General features: G+C 39.4%; 1 pseudogene; it reads left to right on the top strand.

The window, feature by feature from the left end:
- Positions 1 to 416: 416 nt before the first annotated feature.
- Positions 417 to 2,972, top strand: LOC112903756 (annotated as a pseudogene).
- Positions 2,973 to 7,154: the final 4,182 nt, after the last annotated feature.

Raw genomic sequence — 7,154 nt, 5'->3', positions numbered from 1 at the left:
TTGAAAAAACTGAGCTGCAGCTGCTCTCCTTATGTGCACATACTAAGTTAAATAGAAGTACAAGATATGGCACACAACTACTAGCTACTGTTGCTACCACTACACCACTACTTGCTACTGTTTCTGCCACTACTCGCTACTGCTGCCATATTGCTACTTGCAGCTGCTACTGTTTTCTCCACCTTGCTGCCGCCAGATATTGGCATGGCATGATCAAACAAAAAGAGCAAAAGCAGGAGAATTAACTAACATGGCAAACTTTCTGGTTCAGCAGAAAGTACAGAGAAATTGGAACATACTATCTTACTTTATCTTATTTCAGTTCACACGTGACGTTTCTCAATTTTTTTAGAAGTTTATCTTCCCCAGAGTTAAACAGTGGTCTCTCACACGAATATTATGCCAATAATGAAAAGATGACTTCTTTCCATGACTTGGAATCATTAGCATCATATTCTCTTACTGGGTACAAGAATTTGTTTACCTTAGTTTCAATGGTATTTACTTTTATTAAATAAACATAGAAGAACACTTAGATCAATCATTTTGTTGCAGGTATCTTCTAATTCATGGTTGCTTTGGGAGATTAAGGATGAGTCTTTTTGGGTATTGGGTGGATGATGAAGCAGCCACAAAAGCTATTCCCTTTCGCCGCACTTTGGTTTGTCTTGCAGCTGTTAGTAAAGATGGAGGACTTAGGCTATTTGTTTCAGATGAACTCCTTCCATCTGTTATTAAACACCTAGACGATCGGCTACCATGTGCAATCAGACACCTAATTTGCAAGTTGAACTCAAGTACAAGTGATAACGTTAATCAGGATCTTACCATCCTTAATTTGTCAAGAACTCTACAACTATTTATCAAGCAACTTTTATTCACGAAGTCAGGTGACCAATGATTTAATTAAAATTAAATTAATCACAATTCGAAGGGCAAGACGTGTTCATTACCAGCACATATTGTATAACTTGTTGCAAATCATTTTGCTTGTTTGTAAACTGCACTAGAACCTAACCGTGGAATGCAAGGACAGAGAAAATGGTGCAGATGACTCCATGTGTTGGTTGGCAAAGCTAAAGGAAGATTTTTATTTGAAGGCATGCTGTGCTCCTCCTGAGAAATTTGAAGGGAAGGAAGTGGAATGGAATTGGGAGGTTAGTTCTCTTTTTTATCTTCTATTTTGGGCATCTTAGTCTTGAACAATTAGGAATGGATTTGGTTCTTAATTTTTCATTAATTTCTTCATTCATGTTTATCCAGTTTGAAGATGAACTTAGAAGATATCTTCCCATTTATATTGATATGTTGAAGGAAGTGGATGCAATGGACAACATATTAGAGGTATTGTTATTTTGATTCAATAATGTAAGCATTATACGTTGACCAGAGAAATGCTGCTTGCCACGTCTGAACATGGTGAATTAATTATGGTGTTAATGGAGTTTACAGCTTACTGACATACCGTAGTTATGTTAGCCATTATCTATGTGATTGTAGTTTGCAGGCGTAAATGTAACTTTCAATGGGTATTAAGAAGAGGTTATGAGTGAAAGATGCTTACAGATAGTTTAAATAATTAATGTTTGATATTTTTAATACTCAATGACTTGTTGATTAATATAGAATTTGTGAGTTTTGACAATGAGAACCAAAGCAATGGTGTTTCCTTTTTAACTTAAAGGCACTCCTTCAAGCTTTATTAGTTCAATAAAATTATAAAAGGATGGATGGTTTGAGCAAGTCCAAGATACAGTCATCCTTTAGATTGTTGATTTACTGCTTCTAAATTTGTGCACAAGATGGGTTTCTGGATGATCAATCTACATTTGCAACATGATTATTTGGACCGGGAAGTTCTTCTACAGAAATTGAGGCCTGAATTTAAATTGAAGTATGGCATTAACAGTAGGGAGCACCCTCATTTGATGGCCATCTCATATATGCGAAGAGTATGTATATGTATATGTAAATATATATTGCTACTTCAACTGCTAATTTGTTCATATTTACATATAATGATGCATATGCATATACTAACTTGTTCATATGTGTGCATAATTTTATTAATGAAGCAAAAGTTTTTTTCGACGACTCAAGTTAGAAATCACAAAACAATGTATGAGATTCTTAGCAGACTCATTGCTCTGACTCCATACATTAAGGTACTCCTCTCTCTATTAGTCCGGTTTAGTTTTTATCATTTCATGCTGCATGCTCTATAAATTAGATTATTCTTTTTCAGGGTTCTGACTGTCCCTATAGCGCGATTGATCATCTTGAACAAAATTCTGAGGCATCACTCAGTACTTTTGATACTTATGATGTTGAAAAAAGTCAATTCACGTGAGTGTTCGCCTTGTTAATTCTTACTTTTGGTTTCCTTTATAGGAGCCTTTTTTAATTATTTAGTCAGAAGTACTCTATTTCAAGATCAGTATACTGATACTTCTACCAAGTCTAACAGTTTCTTTTCCTTTCAGTTGCTTGTTGATTCTGTGCTGCATCTCTGGGAGCCTCAGTTTCATCCTCTGATTCGTGAAGTAATTAGTGGACAACTGAATAGTTTCCATCCTTTTACGTTGCCTTAGTATTGTGATAATGCTTTTATTGTGTAGGGACACAAGGATTTACTTCTATGGATAATTGGCCAGCTAACCAAGGCGAAAGAATTTGAACAATTTAAGGTTTGCTCTTATAATGTTTTGGTGGAGTCCTCTTAGAACTTCTGCGAAATTCAGATTTCCTTGTTCTTTTCTCTTTTCAGCCACTGGCACCCAAACTGGAAGATTTCCTGGCACATTTGAAACCTTATGCAATGTTGTGTATTGTGACGAAGCTGAAAAGACCTGTGGTATGCCATTGGGCTTCCAAGTTTTTTTTCCCCTTTGTCTGCAGTATATGTTGTTGTGCTTATTTATGCTTGTGCATAATGTCTTTGTTTTATGTTTTAGTTACCATTCCATATCTGATGTTTAATTAGTAGATGGAGGAGAAAGGAACAGAGGAGAGCCGGGGGGAGGGGAGGCCGTTGAGTGATGGGGGGAACCATAAGAATGGATATTGCTCTTGGGATATGTCCTTACCTAGGAATTTTCTAGCATCTCTTAACCCAATTGAGATATCATATTATGACAGTGAATTCTCGTGTGCAATGATGTTAACTATGTTGTTATGCACAGTTGCTAGGTTGGATAAATCTGTTTGTTGCATTACATAATTGCTGTGCTGTTCTTTTGTTTATTCCGTAAGGGCAATGGCCTTTGAACTTCTTACCCATTAGCACAATGTTCAGCCCAGTGAGTTTGTGAGTTTTTTTAAAAAAAGGGCTTAAAAAAATTCTAAAAAGGGGTGCCGGTTGGAAAAAATTGGAAAAATGGACACCTCCAGCCCGTTGATCGGGCGGGAGGCGTGGGGCCGGGGACCTCCCGCCCATCCAGCGGGCGGGAGGTTCAAAAACTATTAAGAGGCCCCTCCCGAGGGCCTCTTCGCGAATAAGAAACTTTTCTTATTCGCAAAGAGGCCCCTGAGGCATCTCGCCCGCCCGTCGGGCGGGAGGTTCCCACCTCTTATTTTTTGTGTTGGAATTTATGTTTTACAAACTATTTATTTTACAAACTATTTAAAATTTATACTTTTTTCAAATACAAGATTTATTTGCCATACTCTTTTGTATACATAAAAAAATTTAGTTCAATTTTACGAAGAAGATTACGGTATCTAAAACGCGTATGAAGATGGTTAAGCGATAACGTTTTGTAACGTAGAATCCAAATATTACGATACTACGATACATGAAGCCATTAAAAATAAAATAGTATGATCTGTTAAAAGTCAATGCGGCAAATATTACAAATACACATAATGGTCTATTAAAATTACAAATACACATCCAGGTCTGATACAAACTCAACGCGGCAAATATTACACATGAGCAAACAACGTTCAAATAAAATTATAACTAAACGATGCCTGAGGTCGTAGTAGCACTCGATCGTCGACGTCTCCCACTCCTTGATGCAACCGGAGGTCTTCCATCTGTAGCATCACCTGTAGAGCCAGCTTCAGCAGAACTGGGCCCAGCATCATTGTTTGGACAACGTTTATACGTGTGTCCACTCTGATTACATGCACTGCAGCGCTGTATCCTCGGATGGAGCTCTGACTCATCCATGTCATTACGAATACGCCGTGTCTGACGGCGCCCTCTCTTAACCCGATCTGTTCTCGAGTCTGGAATATATATCACAGGATTCGCTGTCTCAGTGAACGATCCAACCATACGGAACCCATAGATCTCATACTGCCAGGTGCTGGCAATTGTCTCCTTTCTGAAGTAATGGGAAACATATATATCGACAGGATGTCGAATATCCGCACAAGCAGCCATTACATGAGAACAAGGTATGTGCAGCAACTTTGGCCTCATGCATGAGCAACAACAAGTTCCATCAAACTTGAGGATGCACTCCTTTACAGGAGTTTGACGTCTCATGCCACGTCGTGCTCTGTCTTTGGGAGCTACCTCAAACTTAAGCTCCTGTGTACCACATTGCTGCACGTGGTGTAGCTGGGCGCTAGCTGCCTTCTTAGTTATATATTCTATCATCATTCTTCCAAAATATCTGTCATGATCCTGCATGTATGCCTGATTTTTAGTGAACCGATCCCTAAAGTAATCGGTACACCCGCGGACGATGAATTCCACAATTGCAACCTCGGCGAAGTTGGTGGTCATTATGCCGTACCTTGCACCATCGGTATCGTAAAGCAACGCCCACTTCTCCTTCGGTTCATTCTCAATCCATTCAGAAAAGGTTTTCACCGCTAACCCAGACCTTCTGCGAGTACGTGCAGTATCTGTTGGCAAAGGACACAAAGCCTCTGCTTCATCCTGTGCAGTTCTGGTTTTTTCTGCGTCCTTGCTTCTTTTCTTCCCGGTCAGTTCATCAAGTTTCTGCCACTGCTTGTTAAATTTTTGTTGATTTGTTTCCTTGCATAGCCTCTTGAACATATCCATAAGGTGCTTGTTCTTGAATTGCCTGAAAAAGTTTGCATCAATGTGTCTCATGCACCACCTACTGCGAACATCACGCCACTTGGGCGGCTCTCCGGTCTCCACACACCCCTCCTGCAATTCTAGTATTGCCCTTAGTATGCCGGCGTGACGATCATGAATGAGGCAGACATCTTCCCTATCCCGAACGACTGCAAACTTAACCCGTTCCAGGAACCAGTACCAACTGTCTGTGTTCTCACTCTCAACAAAAGCAAAAGCAACAGGAAGCAATTGACTATTTCCATCCACTCCAATAGCTGTCAGCATTTGCAATCTATACTTTTCTGTGAGAAAGGTCCCATCGATGCACAGGAGAGGCCGGCAGTGTTGGAATGCGTTAATGCATGGACCCAAGCTGAAAAAGACCTGCTGCAATATGTAGGGCGGACCTTCTCCTCTGTCTAGACTTTTCAGGTCATAATAGCTTTCAGGATTTCTCTTACATAGGACGGCCAGCAATCGAGGAATATTATCATATGCAGCCTCGAATGTCCCAAACCTCATCTCCAACACCTTCTGTTTTGCACTCCATGCCTTGCTGTACGAGATGGTATACTTGTACTTTTCCTGAATATGCCTGATAATAGACTTTGGTTCAAATGATATATTCTCTACTATCATCCCGTACATCTCATTTGCGATGTATTGCGATGTAAGGTTGCGATGGTCTTCTACACCCTCGGCAAATGACAAGTGAGCTGAGTGACAATTGATCATTCCCAATAATCTTCATCAATATTTTCATCCCCCGGAGCAGCTTCAATGTTTATCAAAGGGTTCTGTTGCACACTGACAAGGAGTACCAGTGGCCATTGCCAATGACTTGCATTTTGCAGATAAGTTAACCAGTCCTCGTTGCTTGCAAGTGGCATCAGCTCCCAGATCAATGCGTGAGTGGTACGATTTATGATGCACTGAGCACTCACAGTGTGTCTCTCCTGATTAATCCTTAATCCCCTCATTAACCAGTTACATAGCGATTCAAATGTCCCCTCGTGCGGTCTGGTAATTCTTCTGACCGCACAGTTGAATTCACTTAAATCTACCCCATTCGGCCCATAAATCACATTTCCTTCTCCGTAATATATACTGAAAATACCCTTCTCGGAAGACATATCTGTCAATCATTAATAAACTAGTTATGCTATATATTAATACACAACGACCCTAAGTTTCAGCAATTCCCAGATTATATTTTCCAGATTCTAAAATATTCAGAATACAAATTATACTAAAAACAATTGAAAATACTAAAAACTATTCAAAACATAACTACCCTAAGAAATTTACTAGAGGAATTTTTTAAAAAAAGGGTTAAGAAAATTAAATTCGAAAAAGTGTGCCGTTTTGAAAATTTTCGAAAAATGGGTGCCTCCCGCCCGATTAACGGGCGGGAGGCATGGGGCCGGAGACCTCCCGCCCATCCAGCGGGCAGGAGGTCCCAAAATTTTTCCCAGGCCCCTCCCGAGGGTCTCTTCGCGAATAAGAAACTTTTCTTATTCGCGAAGAGGCCCCTGACGCGGCCGCGGCGGCATCCCGCCCGTCCAACGGGCGGGAGGATACCCGAGGGGCATCCCGCCTGCCCAACGGGCGGGACGTTTAACAACCACTATATAAGCCCCCACCTACCCCCAAATTCTCATATTATTCAGCAAAAATCAGGAAAAAAAGAAAGGGAGCAGAGGAAGCGGCGAAGCCCTGTTCACACGTCGGTTTGGAGGTATATTCTCGTTCTAGTCGTATAATTACTTGAAAATAACTATAATCTAAGAAATATTTCTTAGGGTAGTTATATTTTGAATAGTTTTTAGTATTTTCAATAGTTTTTAGGAATATTTCTTAGGGTAGTTATATTTTGAATAGTTTTTAGTATTCTCAATAGTTTTTAGAAATATTTCTTAGAGTAGTTATATTTTGAATAGATTTTAGTATTTTGAATAGTTTTTAGAACTATTTCTTAGGGTAGTTATATTTTGAATAGTTTTTAGTATTTTCAATAGTTTTAGAAATATTTCTTAGGGTAGTTATATTTTGAATAGTTTTTAGTATTTTCAATAGTTTTTAGAAATATTTGTTAGGGTAGTTATATTTTGAA

The sequence above is a fragment of the Panicum hallii genome, chromosome 8 (genome assembly GCF_002211085.1).
Source record: "Panicum hallii strain FIL2 chromosome 8, PHallii_v3.1, whole genome shotgun sequence".
NCBI classification, from domain to species: Eukaryota; Viridiplantae; Streptophyta; class Magnoliopsida; order Poales; family Poaceae; genus Panicum; species Panicum hallii.
Note: the sequence above shows the minus strand (reverse complement) of the source record. Positions and strands in the feature narration are given on the sequence as shown.